The following is a 24,005-nucleotide window of genomic DNA, read 5'->3' on the forward strand; positions in this document are numbered from 1 at the left end:
CAACTACACCTAAGTAATGAGGAAGAATCTATTTAACATAGAATAAAGTAGAGGTTCATAAATTAATTATGAGAGCCTCATAAGGACCAAGCACAACTGTACCTACAAGACAAATTGTTAGGTGGAACAGATTGCAAGCTGCCTTTTAAAAATTCCTGTCCATATGAACAAGGAGGATCTGACCCAAGATGTTGTTAACAACAGAGTGTACAAATTCTGTGGTTCAGGAAGTCCCAAGCTCACTGATGACTGGAAAGTGAATACATAGCAAGGGACAAATAACTTCATATTTTCAGTGCATGTCAAAATGTTTCCATTGGCATCTGCAACCTAAGTCAGAAACTAGAGGAAAGATGGTTTGAAGTTCTTATGAACAACACCCCATTATATAAAAAACAAAACAAAACAACACTCCCCATAACACCTCCAAAAATCACTTTGTCGTTTTCCAGCATGAGAATTTTCTCTTCTATGGCACAAAAGCCATAAATTCCTCCTTGGAGCTGAAATGAAGTATATTTTAAATAAAGATATCAGATTTTGTTCTAACAATTTCCAGCAAGAGTGTGTCCATTAAAATTCCTTCTGAACTGTTCTACCTTTTTGAGGTTCAGAAAATATGTCTATTTTACAGAAACTTGTGGTGTCTTAATATGGATTTAGATTTCAAATCAAGACTCAAAGAAGAAAGAGAACTTGATATTTGAAATTTGTGCTGTCAACACTATCAATTCATTTTAAGACAAAAGTATCAAAATTTTGAGATTTCACATTGAGCAATGAATTGTATCTAGAAGCGTCATAGAAGTATACAACCAAAAATAGGTACAAATTTTAAGACTGAGTTTGTATAATTATTAATGGATGATGTTATAATTATTATACTAATCACCAATAATATAATAGATAAGAAATTCAAAAGGTGATTTAAAATGTGATATTTTTCCTTTTTCAGAATGAGGCAATTTAAGATTATGAAAACTATTATGAAAACTAAGATTATGAACGCACTATAATGTCTTCTCCCTGGCTGAAGGTTTTTGGAATGACATATTTCTGTAAAATATTTCAGTTTGACTGTCTCAGCAATTTCTCATGTAGAATTGTCATGTCTTTTTTTCGTCTGTGCTACTGATTTTCCTCCAACTTTGAAAAGTGTTATGAACATTTTTGATGGCATACTGTACACTGAAACCCTTTCAACACTTTCTTCTAAGTGCAAAATTCTTGTAGTGCAAATAAGTAGTTTATATTTGGGATGACAGGGACAAGACTTTACAAAGAAGCAGAAACACAAAACAGAGAAACAAAATAATAGTAATAATAAGAAACAAAATATAAAACCATCAGCAACAGTTTAATTGTCTTGAAACCTGAATTGCATCATTAACAAAATCTGGAGACTCACTTCTGGTACAGCTGGGAAGATGATGATTACAGCTGCTGTTATGAAGATATTGCTTTCTACTATTAATGGAATGAATTGGACAAATAAAAGTATACAGAGCTTGTGCCCCCCTACCCCCAGGCCACAAGAGAGAGGGAGCAAGATGTGTCCATTTGCATTAGGGTAAAAGGCTTTGAATGTATTTATTCCAAATATCTGTGTTAAAGACTAAGAGGTCACGAGGAATATGCCACAGACATTTCCCAAGGGACGGGGAACATACATTAAAATGAAAAGAGAAACATGTACAAATTAATCAAACAGTGACTATGGCGCTTTCAGCATCTTTAACACTGGTTGGAGAACATTTAAGAATCGATATGTGTAGTAAAAAACAGCCTCTATAGCAAAATGTCACACATGCTTCCCAGAATGGCTAATGTCAAGTTCCAAACAATTCTACTGACCAAAGCAAAATGAAGCAAATTCAAGTAAGTAAACTAAACTGTGTGATTAACTGGGACTGAATGCAGCATTTTTGAAAAGGATAATTTTCCCAATCAAGAGACGGGTCCTGCTTTTCACAAGAAAGGAATGTCAGACACTGTTTAGTGCACTCTCTCAGACACAAAGAACTTCATGGGATTGTGTGGAATGAACATGCTGCCTGTGAAGTCTAAAATGTTATACTACAGTGAAAAGGCAGTACCAGCATGAAATAAGAAAAGCACAGATTTCCCTTTTGACTGGTAATTTAAGAGATAAATAAGGAAAACAAGGATTAGAACACAGACCACCTTTCTCTCAGTGGAGTATCAGAGGCATTAGGCTTCCAAATTATGTTTTCTTTTACATGCTCTCTCCCTATGAATATTGATGAGCCAGTGTGTAGCCAGGAATGCTTCAACAGGAGTCACGAATTTAGGTATATTTAGGGGATAGGGCTCCCCTTGTGCAGCAGGACTCATTCAGCCTAAGGAAGGATGATTCTTAAGTAAGTGCTTTAAGCACTTGGTTATAGAGAAGGAAACATGAAAACTAGGAATAAATCAAAAACATTGCAGAAAATTTTACCTCTTGCCTCTAAACAAAATTCCCAGACCTACATGGTATTCATCTTTCTAAGTGCTGGTTTAAACAATGAAATGTGGCATGTAATGTCCCAGAAAAAATCCTTTATGTATGGAAACTGAATGCACCATGATATTCAGTGCTTGTTCTCACTAAATATCTAGGAAGACAGGTGGCAAATGTTTGCTCTGATCTTACATCAGTTTAAGAAAAGTAAAACACAGAAACATATATCCATCAAATCCATAACAGAGAACAAACAAACAAACAAACAAAAAAAAAGAAAGAAAGAATAAGGAAAAAAAACCACAAAAACCACAAGATGGGGATTTTAGGAAAAAATAAGTATAAACATTATATAAACTTATAACACAGTGAGAGAAAAATGAAAAAGTCAGAAGACTATAAAGAAAAGAGGATGAATACAAGCCTCAGAAGAGCCTTTTACAAATCAACATATCCAAGATACATTTCAGGGAAAAAATAAAATACAACAAAACTATAAGACTATTATTCAAAAAGAAGACTCTTTGCCCCAAGGCTGTAGCTGATGCTGGGGCTCATCAACCCTTGCTCCCTGCTGACTTAAAGAAAAGAATTTCAAATAAGAGAGTTGGAAGAACAAAAGATGTGAATCTCAAAGCAACTAATGAAAGGAAGAGCAAACTCCACCTCCCACCCTGAGCTAACTCAAGAAATAGGAAAAAAATGTATGAGCACAGCACAGCTTCTTTTTCCCCTTTTCTTTTGCAAACTCTTGAGAGAGAGAGGGGAAAAAAAAAAAAGTAGAAACAGGAACATTCCTGAATGAAAACTTCAAACACATAAAGTCAAAAATAAGGCTTCAATAGGCAGAGAAAGCCTCCTTGAATATATCCTTCTGTGCATGCATGTGTGCAACCTCTCCTATTTTTCATCTTTAAAGTTATTTTAGGACCTGTTTTCTGAAAGAAAAAATAAAGAAACTTCATTCATGTTTCTGTTTCTGTACCTCTTTTTTTTTGTCACCAAATTTTCCTTTTGCAGAAGTCCTCATTACTTAGCTTTTCCAGACAATCCCAGTGAACTCTGAAGTTTTTTAGATTAACTGCGATTCCTACATCTCTTCTTCAGTATCAGGCTGTTTGGATATTTTTTTTTCCAACTGCTAGGTTTTACTTTAAGAAATATTATTTTAATCAGTAGACTTTTATATGAGTTAGCCAGGAATATATGGTCCAATGTTTACTATGATGATGAATTACAGTGTAGAGTGACGAAGAAAATCAAGTGTTTTCAGACACTGTCAAAGCTTATTTTTTGATCCAAATTAATGTTAAAAATAGTGTTACATATGAAAATCTATCCTTCAGAAAGTTACCGAGGGAAGCTAACACATTTTTTACTTAATGGAACAGGAAAATATTAAGTAATAATTAACAAAAAATGTCATTTTAGTTTACTTTTTTATTACTAAGCTTTTCCTCTTTTTTGCAAAAGTTTCCTTTTTAAGTGTCCTTTTTTATTATTTTATAATTGAATTTCCAAATCTTGGTGGCATAAAAAACTTATTACTGAAATGAGAATAAAAAATTTTGGAGACCTAACATTTGAAGAAATTAATTTTCATACTGTTTTAAGAGTTTGTAGAGACACAACCCTTACATGATAGATCTGTGACAGTTCAGGCAGCAGTAATGAACAAACAACCATTCTTAGCTCTATTCTGATTTTAAATCAGCTGAGAGGTGGCAGGAAGCTATTTGACAAAAGACTTTAGCAAGCTGACATTTTTAGATATGTCTGTGCTATATAGCCATATGCCAACTTGAGGTGCCAGGCTTTTTATGCTTATGCTGCTTACAGTAACGTGCTGGTGGTGTTCTGGGAGGAAGGATACTCACCTGCCTTGCCTCACCTTTTTCCCATTAATACCCACATATCCCTTGCATGAAAGGATTTCTGCCCAAAAATAAGGTGTAAAGGATTTATTTTATTCTTAATTATCGGAGGATAAAATTTTCAGAGAACATTTCCCTAACCAGAATCAGGCAGCATGACATAACTCAGCTCAAACTTCGATGTTTCCAGGAAACAGTTACTGCTATTCCTTCACCTCCCAACAGGCTCTTCTGTTTCCCAGGAAGTCAAGTCTATCTTGCCATTCCAATATTCGAGGGGATTGAGGGGCTCAGTTGAAAGGTGGGCCTTTCTAGCTAGGAATCTTCACTGGAGATATTACAGAACATCTGGACACAGCCCTGGACAATGTGCTCTGGGATGACCCTGTCTGAGCAGGGAAGTTGGGCCAGATGATCCTCGGTGGTCCCTCCCCACCTGACCCACTCTGGGATTCTGTCATATCAGTATGGCAGCTTGGTTCAAAAAGTCTTCTTGATGAATTTTGCTGAATGTTGGGAGGACAAGGCAGGCCAAACAGCTGTGAGACAAGTGAACAGACAAAATTTTGTGACTGTGGGATTGCCACATGCAAGTGTGTGCTCCCAGGCTGTACGTCATTTCTAAACAAACCTCACAACTAACACAATGTCTGCTGAGAAGGCTGTTAAAAGATTCTTTGTGTTGCTCTTCTTTATTACCTAATTTCTGCCCCAGAGCAGGCAGCATTTGCAGAATATCATGTCTTCATTTACCTATGCATAATCAATTAATCTTAGAAAGAGCTCTAAGTGTTCAGATTCTATGGCAATGGGATGGCAAATCCGTGCATGCAATTATCAAGGCAATTACTGCCTTAGGAAATGAAAATGCAACAAACTTGATTTGCTGTGTTTCTCCAATCAAACCGCAGAGGCAACTGTGCACAGAGCTTTAAAGGGAATGAGGGTCAATTCAACCCTTGTCAGTATCATGTCTACTTTTGTCACACAAAAGAATTTGAAAACATGGTAACCCCTTCACTTTGATTTCAGGAGAACATGGGAAGTGAAAAAAGCTTTTCTTAATTCCCTGTAGCTCCTACTTGATCGAAGAACTCCAGATAAAAGAATGAAAAATTGTTTAAAATACATAATAAAAAAACTATTTCAACTACCATAAAAGTTACTGCTATGAACACAGCAATCATCTTCAATATGAGGTAAGTTTTCTGAAACTACAAAGGATTTCTTATCAAACTCTTGCCTCTTTAAGAGAAGTCTAGGTATGTTTTTGTTTGATTTGGTTTTAAATTTTATTGTCAGCAAAATATCACAGGGAAGCTGTGAATGCATGACAAAATCTGAGATGTATTCAGTGATTCAACCAATGAATTATTTAAGCCTAGGGAAGAAACTTTTTTTTTTTTCCCAGTCCCTCTCTGCTGAGGATAGTTTTAGGCAGCATACCATTATCTATCCCTTTGCTATATAATATGCAGAAACTTCGCTATGCAACTTGTTTTCACATCACTGTTGTCAATGATCAAAAAAGATCCTTTCTTTCTTATGACTCTTGGCATGGCTGCTAGGAAATGAAAGTTGAAAATTCTTGAATAAATAGAATATACAAGATTTATTCAACAATTGAATTATTTAAATCTACATAAGGAATGAGACCTGTAAGGCAACACTTCTGTTTGCAGTTCTCCAGGCTTTTTGGGGCTTATTTGATATATAATTTCCTTAACGGCTTACTGCGGTATTTGAATCTTATTATTTATTTTTCTTGAAATTACTACAGTAAGATGAGTGCTGTAGAAAAATCTACACCGAGACAGGTTTTGCTGATCAATTAAAGCCCCATTTTCTCTCAGCTTCATAAGTGTAAATCAGGAATAACTATTGACTAAAGCATTTGTAGTGAAGTTACTCTAGATTTACTGACATAAGTGAAAGCAGAATGGAGTCCCTGAGGTTCTTTTTTGCTCAGGTAGTAATATTAGATCTATTGAAGTGCCAAATGGATATTTGCCAGTGTTCCAATTCTGTTGTTTCATTTCACCCTTCACAGTAATTTTAAAATTTTTGAGTATTGCTCTCCTCAAGGGGGAAAAAATGATGATAAAAAATCTTTAAATAAAAATGCATTGTTTGGTTTTATGCCTCAGTTGTTCCTTAATTCGTTGCATGATTTTACATCTGGAGATCAAAGTTTCACGAAGAAAGGAGAAAACCTGAGTCAGATGACTTGAAGTTAAAAGGCTTATTACCACGGGAGAGCTCTGGCTGTGACTTAGCATATTTCACCTAATTTCACCTTGTTTACCTCTGCTTTGATTTCACTATATACAAAACTGCTATAATAATTTTGTTGAAAAAAACAAATCTTTTATTGAATTTATTTAATGACTGTGTTGTGAAGACACTGGCTTTGAAAGATGCTCTACATGTCCATTCTTCCATGAGATACAATATTTTAGACCTTTCTAAGGGACTATATGAGTTATAATTAGTTTGGTTGTTGTTTTTCTTCTTTTAAGAAGCAACAATGAATTATTTTTTTTTTAATGACTCAGGTAATAAGCTGATCTGGAAATAATAAGAATTCAGAAGAAAGAAATCCTGATCTTGGGTTTATTTCATAGTAATTCCATGGACCATTTTTAATTCTTTTCTCAAATTTCCTTACTTTCTAGAGCAGGATAGCCAGCTTTCTATATAGTCATCCTTATGTATATCTTTTTAAGGTAGAAATGAGAAATTTTAACATGCCTATTTTTTCCTTTATTTTTTAATTCCTCTTTTAAATTATTATTTTTTAATATTGAAACCAATGATACACTGAAAAACATATATATTTACCTATATTATTTTGAAGTAAGATATTTGGAAGACAGCTATGTGGGTTGTAGGAGAGTTACCTTGAAAAAAAGACTCTGGATAGGCTATGTGATAAATTTCAATGCCTAGGTTAATATTAGCATGTAGTTATTTCTAGTGTCGTGTGCAAACAAAATGCCACAGCATTGCATTTGACACTACCATTTAACTATACACACAGTGTGAAGTCAGCTAAAACTAATAGGGAAAGTGGTGAACAGTACAAAGACTTAAAGCAAGACACTTGATTGCAGACAAAAGTAGTTATTTTGTGCAGAATGGGCTTGTTCAGTTTGTTTTGTATACTACGTCAAAGGAATGCTAATGAAGACAACATGTCTCATTAGAGGAATATAATTTTTTTTTCTTTTTTTTTTTTCTTTTTTAAGAATAACTGATTTTTCTGTAGCTTAAATAGCCAGACTAAACCTACTCAGAAATTCTTGAGTGATTTCTGGTACGTGTGATCATTAACATCTTGGGCTTTTTTAGGAGGGAGCAAGGGGATTATAGGAACAACAAAATTAACTCCTTCTGTGATACGTTTTCCTTGATTGGAAATGAAGAATTGTTAACCTGATTTTGAGAGAAGTCTGAAGATACACATAGCTATCTTCAGAGATTCACAGTCATGGAATCATTTGGGTTGTGAGGCATCTTAAAGAGCATCCCATAGGTAGGGAGACTTTCTACAAGACTTGCTTCAAGTCCTGTCCAACCTGGCCTTGGACACTTCCAGGAATGTGACAGCCACAATTTCTCTGGATAACCTGTGCCACGGCCTCACCACCCTCATAGAGGATAATTTCTTCCCCATATCTAATGTAAACCTACGATGTTGTCCTGCTCTGTGCATGGAAAATCTAGAGTTTTCTTGCACCATTAAATAGGAACAAAGACCTTTCCAGGACTATAAATGATCAGTGATGATAATGATAAATTATGACTGTGTCATCTCTCTGACCATGGCTTCAGAGTCTGCTGTAGCTATTATAAGTTAGCTATTTGAGATTTGTTTTCATCAGAAAAACTCTTGCAGACACAGATCCTAACCTCAGTGTAGGCATAAATGCATCCTGCAAACATTCACCCAGCTAAGAGGTACAGCTCTACATATTAGAGTTCTGCAGATTGAGCTAAATAGCTGTTCAGCAATTTAGCATATATCTCTGCATATTTACCACAACTGTGTTTTTGTTCTGAAAATAATTATTTTGACAAAAGTGCTAAAGTTTTCCCAAGTCAAAGGTTAAATTCGGGTCTCAGAGGATCACAGTGACCTAGATAATAGTTAAGATATGCGGAAGGGAGATGGAAAAACAGGTCATTGATCTCGATGTTGTTTTTTTTCTGCTATACACTAAGAAATCAAATGAAATTTTTATCCTGCATCAGAACAAAAACTAATTCCAAAACAATATTTTTCTTTCGTAAAATGAAAATGCTGTTTTCTAGACAGACTTAATGAGCTGTCATAGTACCAATAAATTATATGCTCATGAGATTTTCTTCCCAATGTTGCGAAAATAAAATGTCTATATCAAATTCAAAAAGCATCTTAAATTTGGATATATAACTATACTTACTTCAGTTAAGTTTCTGAGAATATGCATAACATAAATGAAGAAAGAAAGTTTATCCTACGCTCATTTATCCAAAGGATTCTTAGAATGAATTATCTATTTCAGGTTTGCAATAGAATTAGTCAGGACAATTGTCTCTCTCTAATAAGGATGGCTTTAATGCTCTTAGCACTAGATAATGATTAAAAAATGAGTTTACCTATCTATAGGTGTTTCTTAAAAAAAAAAAAAAAAAAACAACAGATTTAGCACTGTGCTATGTGAAATGGCAAAAAAACCCCACAAAACAGATTTTGCTTTTAGAACTGTATTCTGCTCAACTGCTCTTCACACTCCACTCACCAAGACTGGCTTTGGTTTGCTTTTGATTCCAACAAGCTGGTTGGTGATGCTTGCATTCATCACACTGATGGCCTAATGTAAGAAGACTCAGACAACATTTTTAACCACATAACAATTTTCTATTACTGAAAACAAGGAATCTTCTAAAGGCCGAGAAAAGATATCTTAGAATGAAGGATCTAACTGGTAAAAGGAGAAATAAATTGCATACCGGTGGAACAACCACAATATCAACAAAAGAGAATAGGAAAAGGATACAGGCTGAATTATATAAATAGGATTAATTAGAAAAAATAAAAAATCCTCAAACATACATGAATAGAGGAAAATGGTTTGTAACACATTCAAACCTTCAAAAATCTTTGGGTTTTTAAACTTTTTTTCATCAGTTTTGAGACAGATAAAAGAGTTTCGTATTTCAGTCACTGAGGTAGCACTCAAGAAACTTCAGTTTATTTATTGGCTCTGGTAGACACTCTATGCAATTAGAGAAAATGCCTTAGATATTGGGATTTAAAGGCCCTGACGACAAAACAAGGACAGAAATATTTCTCTCTCCACCCCTTAGCTTCAATCCTTTTCCTCTAGTTTATGTTTATCAGGCAAATAAAGCAAGTATGAAAAGATGATTCAGCACTTCCATGACCTAAGATGATAAGAGAGCCTAGACAAGTTCTGGCATCTGTATTAATTAATATTATTTATACAGGAGGAACACATTTACTGGAGAAAACTACATCTATCTTATGCATATGAGAAGACTGACTTGCTTAATCTTTAAAAATGTCAAGATCTACAACTTTCCAGGCCCAGATGTGTTCTGAGCTGTGTATATAGCCCAATATACAAAATTTCTGCTGTGCCTAGCAGGTGGTAACAGGCTTTGTGCTGGCCTGGTTACCCAGGGTCTCAGGGCTATTTCAGATATTGACTAGACATGATCTCAGCATGACTTGCCTATTTTAAAAGGCTTTTGGTAAGTGGTTACTGCCTGAATCGTTTCAGCTTAGCTGTTTTCATACTTTACAAGGTGAAGTTCTGACAACCTCTGAAATCACTAAGTAACAAACATTAATCATTTATGTTAATTGGTGCTGAGGAAAGTTAATGAATAACTTCAGCTAATAGTCAATTTAAAGTGATTTAAATTTTGTAGTAACCAGTGAATAAGAAGAAAGAAGGCAACTTAGAAAACTTACAAAAGCTTCCAAAAGAAAACACAAAATTAAATCAAAGTCGTCATTACAGTTTACTGTTTTATTAAGAACTTTATTAATTGGCAACCCCATAAACTCACTTTATTCAGTAAAATGGTTGATTTTACAAAAATATTTGAGTGTAAACTAAGGAATAGGCTAGAAACTGTAAAGTTTGTGTGTGTCAGTCTTAAATGCATTATGACATGGAAGTGTATCAGTCAATCTTATTGGAATAATAATCACTATATTTTGATAAGATTACTCTTGAGCTAAAAAAACCCAATAAATTCTTATCAGTTACTCAATGTTATCCATTTTGATCACAACAATATTTTTAGTGTAGCACTAGGAAGACGATGAAGCAAATCTTTGAGCCTTGTCCAGGAATAGAAGTTATAAGAATGTGAACTGAACAGCATGGATTTACAACAACAGAGTTGTGCCTAACAGTTTAGAACACCTTTATGATGAGAGAACTGGCTTGGTAGATAGTAGAGAGCAGAAGAAATCGTTTAACTTATCTTTAGTGAGTATTTTGGGCCATTTTCCCACAGAAGTAGGAAAAATATGGGGGAAATATTAATTTATATTAAAAAACTGCCTGGGCTCTATCTTTGAAGTTGATTATCCCCAACACTTCTGAGCAAGTATCACAAGAGATGACCTCCAGAGGTCACTTTCAGCCTAAATTATTGCATAATTTTATGAGTACATCAACCTCCACTCACTCAGTAAAATCGTTGTTAAAGCACTCCTTGAGGAAATCTAAGTCTCAAATGGCTTTGAATCTAGCAAAAATTTGGAGATCATTCCAATGAACAAATTGATTTGCATGGCAAGAAATTAATTTCCAATTCAGCATCGCAGTACAGTCATAGTACACACACATCCCTAAGTAATTATACAAAGCTTATTTTCCTTCTCCCTTCAGGAAATGAATGCATGACTCCTAACAGCCAAACAATGAAAGCAGTTTCTATGTGAACACTGATTCTTACTTGCTTGGGAAACCAGAGTCACCTTCACTAGAGCCCAGCTGTCTCAAATTCAAGAACAGAGATTTGTTTTGTCTTGTTTTCCCGGCTTCAGTAAAATACAAATTTGGCAGAAATAATAAGATCCAAATGCTCATAAGTAAATGGTAGCTTAAACAAAGACAGTTGGGCAGTAATTGTTTCTGTGTTTTCAGTTGCTTCTGTTTCAAGCTTTGTCATTGACTTTATCAGTACACGTTCTCTGTTGGCTAAGATTTTGGTTAGACGTGCCAAGAAAAATAATTTACAGTTTTGCAGTCTAAGCAGTTCACAGCCCTCTGTTACCTGTACTATTTTTCAAGTATTTTCTTATGTCCCTCTTTGCTGAATGGGGAACCTCAATTCTGCACTCAAACTGAATATTTTCTTTCTGAATACTCTGAGGAAAGGCTTTTAACATTGATATTGACTAAAGGGAGAGAAAATAATACCAAGAACACCTGATAAAAAGCTGTGACTTTTAAGGCAAAATTTTATTTCTGGCACTGGTGTTTGACCAGAATATCCTTTATCCACAGCTTTCTAAAAGCTGTGAATTCTGCAATAATGCAATGAATTGAAATGTCCCAGTGAGTTCAGCAGGGCAGGTCCTTGAAACATGTAAGTTTCAGGGGAAGAATGACACAAGAGAGGACAATACAGTCACCCAGAAATCCTTGTGTGCAGATGAACATAATCACTGTGAGTGATGAGGGCTTATATTGCACGGTGACAAGAGCTGGGACTCACCCCTACTTTCAGCTGTCTGGAAGTTAAGTGTCCAATTTAAGCTATTCCCTTAGACTGTCCATAGTTAATGGAGAGATATAGCTAAGACAAATCGCTTTCTGTAGGTCTCCCTCTTAAACACCCATCATAAAATGAGCTTAATTGCCCTCCAGAGGCACCAATCCCCCACGGATGGCTATAGAAGGAGCCCAGTTGTCTAGCTCAGACTGAAGACATGATCTCTCCTGGGATGCTATTTTACCATTCTCTTGGATGAATAGCTATCAAATCAAAAGAAATCATCATTGTTTTCAGATGTGAAAAAAACAACAAAAAACCCCAAACCAAAACAACCAAAAAAACCACCAAAACCAAAAACCATATCCCCCCAAAAAAGCAAACAAACAAACCAAAACAAAATAAACCAAACCAAACAAACGAAAAAAAAAAAAACAAAAAAAACCAAAACAAACAAAAGACATCAACAAAAAACAAACAATAGGGCTATTCTGTAATTTAGGTTTAACTATAGGGTTTTTAACAGTTTTCTTCTTCTTTCCCCTTTTCCTCCAATGATAAAACTTTTATAAGGTAATTAAAATGTAGCATAAATACCTACTGAGAGTGATCCTGTGTGAGCTCTGAAATCAGGTTTTTACATTTTTCTTCTCCTGTATTGTTGCATTACTTATTTTGTGTTGTCTTCATGCTGTTCTGCACAAATCACAGAAACATCTTTAACAATTAGCCAGAAAACCTGTTTTCCTATCAATCTGTCTGGTTTCTTGCCTTGCCAAGAGGAGAATGCAAATTTCTTCGAGCATAGAAATGCAAAAGTGCGGTTTACAGTTCTACTGCAGGTTATTACTGCAGGTTCTATTTCTCATCAACATATTAGGCAGATAAAGCTCTTTTCCCTGTCCAAAATAATAATAATAAAAAAAAATTAAAATCTATCTTTAAAATCGATCTTTCAAAGTAACCACCATTGCTTTAGCTTATTCCTGATGCCAAAGTTAAGAACTCAGGCTTTCTCCTTTGAGAAAAAAACTGGAACAAGCTCAAACTGACTTATAGACACACTGCTGCCCGACCTCCTAATTTAACAGATTGCAGAGATTGGACAGTAAATTTTTTTTTGGAAAGGATTTTAAAATCCACTACTCCTTTGCCATTCTGCTGCTGTGAATTTTACAGTCAGATGAGCAAAAATATAGTGGATGTTAATTCTATCATATTTTCTGAAGTTTCAAATAGTTATATGTGTTAAACTGAAGTGATTTATGCTCGTTCTAAAGGGAGTAAAATTATCTTCATTTCTGAAATGACAAAAGATGTCCCTGCCTACACCTTTTAGGTGTATCAAGAGAGAGTAAGTGTTCAAAAAATAAATTACTGAGCTCGTGTGGACTTCCCCCAAATAAGATTTAGCAATGTAAGCAAGAGACAGAAAACACTACTGGAGTAAATAATTTTGAAGTCTAGCAGCAGTATGTCCATCCTAATGGTTTCATGCTCTTCACTTTTCTTAACTTTCCACTTTCTGGAATGCCGTCATTGCTAATTGTGTGAGATACATATAAAGTCTGACATCTTGGACAAATCATACACCATTTGTTTGTGCATACATTAACTGCTTACACTGAACTATATAGACTTAGTGTTGAAGGGAAGTTAGTGAGGAAAATATTGCATCCCACCTTTAGCTCAGGATAAGGCCACAGACACTGTAAGAGCCTGACAGTGCAGGATCTCAGGTCTCATCCAGTCTTCTACTGACTTGAGGAGGAAATGCTTTTACCCTGAGGCTTTCTGTGCTTTGTTCAAGAGGCTGATACCCAGACTGTTTTAGTTAAGGCTTGAGCATGCCCTACGCAAAAGAGGTCTAAGAAATTTCTATAGTCACTGAGCAGAAAATTATATTCTTTGTGCTAATGAGCTGGGGAAGATTAGTGTACAGCTTTCAAATTTTAGCTGGATACAAATGGAAAGAAGTAGACTCTGCGTAAGAAAATGTATAAAAATATGTTTGCACCAAGAAGATCAGAGGTCAAGGAAACACAACCCATCAGCAGCAAGTTTCTCCCAGTGGAAGATTTGGGACATGGAACAGCCATTGTCAGCTTTCTCCTCCTTTCCAGTCCTCCTTCTCAGAGAAAACTGTTGTTGTGGATTACAGAACCCAGAAGAACAAGGGAAAGTTGAGCATAAGACCAGAAAAAAACAGCTGTATAAAAGAGAGTTTAAGACAAAAGACAGTTTACCAACCAAACAACAAACCAAGTAAGCAAACAAACAAAAGAAAAGCAACAACCCCCCTTACTAAACAATCATCACAAATCTCCAAAACACTTTCAATTCCCTTTGAGGAAATCCACTTGAAAAAAGATATCATTTGGGAAATGTAGAGCATGGGCTGTAATTCAGAAGCTTTATGTCTCTATGTATCTTCATGATCTGGTCACATCAGTAATAACACTTTCATTGAGTCACAGCTTGGTTGGTTGTATTCCATTCTGCCTTCATGGTGTCACAGAATGGGGAGGGTTAAACGTATACAATAGTAAATATACATAGATAAAAACTAAAAGTGCAGATGGAGTCCCAAGATGTAAAAATTTCACTGAGGTGCTACAGCTACAATTTCTGTTTTGTTTTCTCTGCTGTTTATTTATTTTAATATTATTACCTAAAACTGAAAATTCCATTTTCTTTAGGTATTTCCTCTATCCACTATACTATATAAGTTTATTGTATCCATCAACATCCTACCACATCCAATTTTCTGAAAACAATGTGATTTCTACTGTTTCTTCTTACAGAATCTTTCACTGGTTGTACATACTTCTCCATAATTAAATATATGTAAACTGATGTTCAGTCTACAAATTTCTCTGTTTAATTTAATGCCATTAATTTTAAATCAGTCCCTTTGGAATGATCTAAATAAAACTTGCCCTATTCTATTGCTTACTTCCTTAAATGTCTCACAAACAAACCCTATCTTCTGAAACTTGTCATTTGGTCAATATATATTTGGTTTTTGAGTTACACAGAAGAAGGCTTGTGGATCCAGGATTGATCATCTGAGGGTTATCCTCTATTTGTTCTTTTTAGTGGGTAGCAGTGCAGAAATGCATTCCAGATTTGATCAAAGGCATCTAGTATCTTACTCTGTTCAAAGGCTGCTCATTCATATTTTACAGTTTCAAGAACAGCATTGACCCAGCAATCAATATGAGATGTTAAAATGATTTTTTTTCTTCTGTCCTTACCTATAGTTGCTTGAAGGGAGCATTTATTTATAAGCTTTCACCAAGGCAACTCTATTTTTTTACAATTAGACCAGCAGTTATGATATTTCAATCCTAACACAAATTTTGTTGAAAGTTTTTGTTACTGTAGACTGTGGAAAATGAGTTTAAACACAAACCAGTCATGTGAAGTATTTCAAAGAAAGACAAAAAACACTTGCAATACCCAAGCATTGATGAAATAAATGCAGAGGTAAAAAGCTTAACTACAAATTTCAGGAACATCTTCAGTAGTATTCAAGGTATTACACAACATTTAAACCTCTGAACTATTCACCTCTCATCATGCACGTTTGAGCTTTGTTATAATAGAGTAATAGTTTTTTTTTACACAGGAAATTCTCCATAGCCAGAAATCTGCCACATAAGTAAATACTAGCAAAGAGTATTTTCACTACTACTACTACTACTACTACTACTACTACTACTACTATTACTAGTAATGATGAATGTAATTTGTCCATCAAATTGAGAAATGTTTTTTATTGTTCATTTTTGTCTTTGCTTTCCTCTGAGAAATGTGAAATTTTGGGTTTAGAGATATATTATCCTATTTCTTGTGATGAGTGTAAAGGGCAGAAGTTTTACATTCACAAGATTCTGAGTGCCTCAGGATATTTTTAAGGCATACAGAAGTTATGTATTGAAGGTTCTAATTTTCAGGATTTTCATGTGGGGATCCTCCCTTTTCTTTTCACCTGCATCTAAGGTGAATGATGCAGTCCCTGTATTCAACCTCTATGTATAAGTAATGAAATATTTACTGGGCCAGATTGAATACACAACTGTATTCTCATAGCCCTGGGGCTAGAGCACTCACAGAAAGGGAAGCAGATATCTTTTGCCAGTCTGAGCCGGGTACAGGAAACCAGGTTTCTTGCACCTAAGATTTCAGTTTTTTGATTCCCTTGTGAGTGTCCTTACACTTCTCTTTTTGTCTCCCACTCCTTCAAAAACAGGGTCCCTCAGGAACCCTGAAGGGACTATTTTAATATTTTTGATACTTTTAATACTCAGCTGAAACATGCACATTTTAATTAAAATAGTGTTCAGTTGTGAAGTAGGAAATAAACTCATTTTATGAGTGACAAATAAATCTTTGAGATATTCTTTACTTCTTTCCCATTCCCAAACCTGTGGTCTACTGATATCTTCCTGAAGAGAGTCATAATGTTGGTGAAAAACTATTGGGTAGTGCCATGGGGCACCTTATGAGGAAAAATATATCTGCACGTATGGCTAGAGAGTTAATTCTAATAAATGTTTACTGGCCCATAAAAATAAGGGAATTTTTATCAGTAAGATAGTTGGGCATTTTGGGTTCACGTTCCTTGAGGTTTTGATTCATTTTTTTATTTTTAGTTTGGTTTCTTTTTTGTTTTTAGGCAAAATTGCACACCTGTGAATCACTTCACCTATGAAGCTGGGGAATACCTGGCTGGTAGAGGCTCAGGCATTATGACCATTTATGATGGTGATAGTAGAAGGAGAGAAAAGGAGAAAAAAAGCAGCTTTATTTTACAAAATGCTTTTGGAATCCAGCTTTTATCATGCATCAGTGCTGCTGCCATCTACTGAAGAAAACAGGACATTCCAGTGCAGGAACACCAGTAATCCAGCAAGCAGACTACCTCTGCCTCTGCCTTTGGTTGCTTGAATTACGGATCTTATCTCAGATGCAGCATGTGTGAGTTAACCGAGTGTGCACCAGTAGCCACTCTCGTCTTGTAAAGCCAGCCCAGCCAGCACCTCCTTGGAGATACTGTTAAGCTGTCACCAAGCAAAGCTCAACAGGTGATAGCCTCATCATCTGCCTCTGGGAGAATCTGAAATTACAGAAGTTTATTGCATTTCATTTATCATGTCGTGCTTGTTAACATGCTGTTTTATAGGCACATTGCTCGGCAGTGTAACAATTTTAGTGTGCAAACTCTATGTTTTTAGTTTAATTTGCAACAGATATGATATAAAGATAAACGAGATAGTGTTTTTTCACCCACCAAATGGAATTGTCCCCAGCAGTTTGCTAGCCATCAATCAGAACAGGGATGGAAGACTTTCTGCAACACACATTAAGAGCACCTTATTTGCAAAGGCAAAAATGAAGTGAAGGGAAATCACTATATGTAATCTCACTCAGCTCTCTGTATAACAGATTAGAACTGTACAGAGATTTCATACCCCAGAAAATTACTATGGTGACAAAACTAGATTTGATGAATAGAACACGTGTTTGCATCATATCTCTTAAAAGTGCGCATTTGCTTAATCATGATTTATTGACACGGTTTGACAAAGGCCCAGACTGATTTTAGCTACATTTTGACACTTGCATGAGGCCCTTAATCATCTTCCTTTTCTCAGGAGAATGATAGAATTTCCTCTAGCAATAATAACAGAAACACAATTTTAGACAGCTACATACAGCAACTATCATCTTCTTTCAGGTGCTTCACCCAGGTGTCTAAAATTTCAATTAATGAATATTCCTATGAGAACAACAGATGACACAGAAGAAGACAGTAAGAAAACTTGATGCAAGCCAGGAGAACTGTGTCCATAGGTGTGCCATATAATTTTTTTGCCAACAGGTCACTTTTCACTTGTGAAAAGCTTTTACCATTTTCACCTGTATGAAAGGCTGTGTTTTCTCAGACTGCCTGTTATAGAAGTACACAATCATAGAAAAGTCTGGGCTGGCAGGGATCTTCAAAGGTCATCCCATCTAGTCCTCCCTGCAGTAAACCAGGCCAGCTTCAGCTAGACCAGTCTATTCAGAGCAACCTTGAATATCTCCAGGGATGCGGTATCCATCATCTTCCTGGGTAATCTGTTCCAGCATTTTACCATCCTCACTATAAAAATCTTCTTATATCTCATCTGAATTTACCCTCTTCTTGTTTAAAATCTTTACTCCTTGTCCTAATGTAATAGACCATAGTAAAAATATGTCCCCATCTTGCTTATAAACCTCCTTTCAGTACTGAAGGGCAGTTGTAAGGTTTCCACAAAGCCTTCTCTTCTCCAGACTGAACAATGACAACTCTCTTAGCCTTTCCTGATAGGAGAGGTGCTCCAGCCCTCCAGTCATTTCAGTGGCCTCCTCTGGGCTCACTCCAGCAGGTCCCTGTCCCTCCTGTGCAGGGACCCCAGCTCTGGATGCAGTGCTCCAGGTGGGTCTCAGCAGAGCAGAGCAGAGGGGCAGAATCCCCTCCCTGCCCTGCTGCCCACGGGGCTCTGCATGCAGCCCAGGACACGTTTGGCTCTCTGGGCTGGGAGTGCCATGGCCAGGGCATGTCCAGCCTCTCACCCACAGCACCCCCAAGCCCTTCTGGGCACGACTTCTGTTCATCCCCCAGCCAGGATTCATGCCCTGACTCTGGTGCAGCACCTTGTGTTTGTTCTTGTTAAACCTCATGAGATCCCCATGGGCTACTTCCCCAGCTTGACCAGGTGTCCCTGGATCACATCCCCACCTTCAGGTGTGTCAACAGCATTGCTCAGCTTAGTGTCATCTGCAAACTTACTGAGAGTGCTCTCAGTTCCTTTGTCTAGGGCATAAATGAAGACATTAAGCACTGCTGATCCTAGCAGGCAGCCCAAAGGTCACCTCTTTTCACACACCTCCATCCAGTCTATGAAAAGCCACTGACCCTCTGGACATGACTATCCAACCAACTGCTCATCCAACAAACTCTCCATCCATCAAATCTGTATCTTTCTAGTTTAGCAAGGGAGGCTGTGGTGTCCCCAAGGCATTACAGCATTCCATACAGATTACAGCCCTTCCCTCACCCATGGGTGCAGCCACCCCACCATGGATGGCCACAAGGTCACTCATTCCTGTTGCAGACGAGTTCTTCAGAGGAAGATGTGTCCTGTTGTAACACACATGGATCACACCTAAGATCTTGTCTTCCATACTTTGATTTCCTACCTTTTGCTCACATCATGTTTCAATGAAAGAATTATTTTAGTTCTACATAGAACTTTTCAATGTATTGAAAGAAAGGTGTTTTCATGACATGAACAGAAAGAGTAAAGCTCATTCTTTTTCAGTTAATGGACCATAATATATATTCAGCTTAATTTATTGATAAACTTGGATAAGAATGAATATAACTTTTTAATAGAAAGTGGTCTGTAATTGTTTTTTAAATTAGATGTTGTATAAAGATAAATCCTCATAGCATGACTGCATTTTGTTAGATTACACATTTTATTTTATTTGCAGGTTAAATATTTAACCTTTTAATAATTTTCAATAAATAGTTGTTAAATAAATTTTTAAATTCATTTAATACTGTTATTGTTATTGGTTTCATTATTGTTATTGTAATTACCGGTATTATTAATATGACTGTCAGAAATATTTTCTTTCCTTTCTTACAAGTATTCCTCAGCTTGACTTTTCCCCCTTTAAATAGGAAACAAGGAATATAATGAGTAAATTAAAATGATAATTAACTCAGATCAATCAATGTGTTTATTTTGCTTTTATATCCTTTCTCTAAGTTAAATTATTCAATAAGGGAAAATCTTTTTAAAAAGCACTTTTTAAAACAGAAAATCTCTTCCCTTTATAATAATTTGAAAGCAGCTTTCAAAAAAGTTTGCACATTAAAGATTAAAGTGAGAACAAAGAAACAAACAAAAGAAAAAGAAACAGAAGTATTTTTAATGGAGTATGAGTGAGTGGGACAAGAGAGTTGACAAAGAGAATGCATTTTGGTTTAAAAAAAAAGTGGTGAGAAGATAATTCTGACAAGTAAGAATAAAGCTGTGAAGCTCAAAGTAGGAGAACTTGAAGTTTAAAAAAGAATAAACTGTCCTTCAGTGATTTTTATTTGTAAATATGTGGTTCAAGTTGGAAAGGCCGAAAAATATGGTAAATATATATAGCACAAGTTAATAAGAAAAAAAAAAAAAAAAAAAGATAGAGGAAATAAAGATGAAAAAAATAGCTAAGCATAGCTGTGCAGCCATCGACAACAGTGGCTCTGTTTTCTTACAGTTTTTATCCCCCTGTATTCGTATACACTTCTTACATAACCAGCAAGAAAAGAGAAAGTTTCCAAAGATTCAGGGCAGAATTAGATCTAAGTAGGATTGTGCTGCAGTCATTATGTTTTGCCTGAAATATATATACAAACACTTGGGTGACAAACTCTAAAGTGCTAGAAGGAAGCTAAATGATCTACTGTACTTTTCACTGTGTTTTACTCAGTGAAATCAATGGAGAGGGAGAATTTCTTCAAGCAGATAACACAAGAAAGCACTTTCTTACCACAACCCTTCCAGACCACCTATAATTTATATGTGCTCTCTGACGCACCAGTTTTAATTTCCAGATGCTAATTTTAAAATTCAGGCAGGAGAAAGAAAAAAGTCCTTAAAACACAGCTTCAATAAGCTACATAAAATAAAGTTAGCTCTGTCTAAGTATCCACATGCATGCCCTGAAAATGAAAGCATGCAAAGCGAAACCACGAAGGAAAAAGGAAAACAAAACCCAAAACTGAAACCACTAAAGGTTCTCCACTTAATTTGGCCATTTTAATGGAGCATGTTGTGTTTATGTTCTGGCTGTTTATGTGAGGAGCTAATGGAGCTGTTTTTCCCGTTAAGGGGCCGGAGGGATGTGGGGAGTCATTGGGAGGTTACAGCCTGGGCCAGTGGTCTGCTCAGCCAGGGAAGCTGCTGGGTGATGCTCACAAGTCGTGCTGTGCAGCAAGGCTCTGCCCAACTGCATTTCTGAAGGGACATGTGTGCTTTATCTATGCAACAGCTGTTCCATTACCTCCCTTAAAACGACTTCGTAAAGCAAAGAACCTTTTCCCAATTTATTTTACTTGCTCTCACTGAACAGCTTATCTGGGGTTTGCTCCAAAGCCCATGGAATTCAATAGAGAGACTTTTCATTAACTTTTTAGAGCAGGCATCAGATTCATTAGTGGAAAAGTCTGTGGATTATTTCTTGTTTCCTCTGACAAAAGTCCCTGTCTTCCTCAGCACAGGGCATATTATATCCTCTATTTTAGATAGAATTAAACATCAAAGAGGAAATTTCAAAGATTCAGAGAATTTGCTCTCTTCATGTATATGTTGTGGTTCTTATCCAAAGTTTAGTCCAATACTTTTGTGTGATGAATGAGGTTAAAAATCCTGAAGCAGTACGTAACCTTATGCTTTTTTTCTAATTGTGTAAATGTTTACAGATTCCACCTGAGATTAGTCAAAGGTGTGAGAGAAACAAAATTGAAGCTTGAAATTGCTCAGAAAAAAGATAATTTGGATGTAATTTGCTTTTTTTCCTATCTAAATCAGTGAATCAGTGTGTCCAGTAAAAATTTATTTGAAATTAAATCAAAGATTTTAATAAGATGAAAATAATTTATTGTATTAGTTCTGAAACACAATGTATAACTTCTTAATTTCATGAGAAATTTTCCTTAATAAAACAACTTATGACTCCAAATTGATTTTTGGAACAGAAATAAATTTAAATAACAGTAACAAAAAAAAAAAAAAAAAAAAAAAAAAAAAATCATGAAATAACAGACCTAATTGCCGCCTCAATTAGCAATAGTAATGATTTTTTTTCTTTATGACTGGAGTAGGTGACTACTCCAGGTGAGGATTTGAAGTCAAATTATAGGCTGCATTTGTTTCTCACACTATTTGTTTCATGGTATCAGACCAGCCAGATGTCAAGATGCTTAAAAATCCATTGAAATGTCAATTTCCAGTGGCTGGAAGACCAGGTTTATTGTTTGTTTTATTGGTAAGGAAGTGGAGGCTAAACAGCTGCTACTTAGGCTGTTTGTGAGAAAACAAAGAAGAGATAACATGAAAAAAAAAAAAAAAACCTCAGTCAGCTTTTCCTAGTGTGGGACATTCCTGCCTTGCCTTGTTGAGGCCCATGCTGGAAAATTTTGACTGTGCTCCATAAGCAGTGTATTCATGGAATTGTTGAATTGAACCTAGATGACCATATGTATATAAAGCTTTAAACAGTCTTCCTATCTTGCAAGAGCTGGGGCACATCTGGAGGTGGCCCTTTAGTATTTTTCTTCTTTTTTTTTTTTTTTTTTTCTGGACTTGAGAATAAGTACAAAGAAAAAGAGTAAGAGCATCATGAGGTTTCCTGAAAGCAGATCAGGAAAGGCTTCTGTCCATGTAATAACCTTGTTCAGACTGGCATGACAGCCCTGCCTAGAAGAGCTAGAAGTGAAGACCCCACTTTGCTGTGTGCTGCACATATCCATGAAGAACCATTGGTTTACAGCTCTTTAGACATCTAATTATTACTGATTTCCTCAGAAGTTAGGAATGTGAGACCTATCAAACGGGATGAGTGCAATAAAAGAGGAAAGTGGAGATTCTACTGACACCTTCATAGGGCAAATCACAGACTAGAACCATCAAATATCCTCAGCTGGAAGTGACCCACAATGATCATCAGGTCCAACCTCATAATTCTCCCTTTCTCAGTCTTCTCCTATGATTAAGCAAATCTCCTGTTGAACATATCCACAAGAAGGATAGTCTGATGTGGTCATATTTAGATATCTCAATGTTTCACATCAAAGACAAGGAATCCCTGTGTGAGTGTGGGAAGTGACCACAGCCTCTAGTCTCTACTGAATGACCCAGTAATGAAGCAAGGGCACAAAAGTGTGAGGTCCTAGGAAAGTTAGGCATAACTACATACAATTTGGGTCTTGAAAGTGCTAGTAATTTATATAGATAATGACAAAAACCCCAATAGGCTGAAATATTAGGGGTCTTAATGAGGAAGAGAGAGGCATAACTGAATTGTCATGTGAATAAGAGAGAGCATGAAATTCTTTCAGTTACTTGTCTCAAAAACTGTCTTTTGAAAAATAAGATAATATGTCATATAGATTAAATACCTTATTATCTATTTTATTTGTGAGCAGATCTTCCCTTCGAACGGGGTGAAGGAGGATGTGGAAAAGGAAGAGGAAATAGAGAGTGGTAATGAACCCGGGGGACAGATCCAAAAAGACGGTCCTGAGGCCCCAGACTTAGTTTGGATGGTTTTGAGAGAGAGACACACAAAACAAAACTGGGAAGATGTAAGGGTCATTCAGAGACAGCTGCCAAAATCAATTCACGCCCCTTCCAACAAAAACAAGGGAAGATTTTGAACATCACCTTGCCCCCTGAGATGTCCCCGATTTCCCAGGTCTGCTACAGATGTGCAAGAAACTTCTGATGTGCATTATACTGCAAGACTCAGGCTAAACCCATCACTCTGGTCCAGATCCCATCTTAAACTTATTTAAATATCAAGGATTTTATTTTTTTCATTTTAAATTTAATAGCTTTTATTTTCTTGTGTCTTCAATTGCTACTGATATGACTGAAACAGAGGTGCACTGCTTTAAACAGTCTGCAAAGCAAGAATCAGCTGCCCTGAGAGTCAATGCAGATGTTTGCATATATGGTTCATTCTATGATGTTTCCATCCTCCAAGGTGAATTCATAGACAAGATTTTCGACCACTGCACAGTCAGGGCAAGCAAAACTGCTTCTTCAAGTTTAAAATTAATTTCTAATTGGGTCGTTTCCTCGTGTGAAGGAAAACTCTTTGAATTTGCA

General features: G+C 36.1%; 1 long non-coding RNA gene across 1 annotated transcript in view; it reads left to right on the forward strand.

Annotated features, from left to right (window-relative positions):
* Window positions 1-5,289: 5,289 nt before the first annotated feature.
* The window catches only part of LOC148219949 (uncharacterized), a 29,120-nt gene continuing 10,404 nt past the window's right edge, over window positions 5,290-24,005 (forward strand). Inside the window, exon 1 of the long non-coding RNA XR_015799477.1 lies at window positions 5,290-5,537. This is a non-coding gene — a long non-coding RNA (uncharacterized LOC148219949). The remainder of the gene's footprint in view (window positions 5,538-24,005) is intronic.

Source organism: Sturnus vulgaris, chromosome Z (genome assembly GCF_052056855.1).
Source record: "Sturnus vulgaris isolate bStuVul1 chromosome Z, bStuVul1.hap1, whole genome shotgun sequence".
Taxonomy (NCBI): Eukaryota; Metazoa; Chordata; class Aves; order Passeriformes; family Sturnidae; genus Sturnus; species Sturnus vulgaris.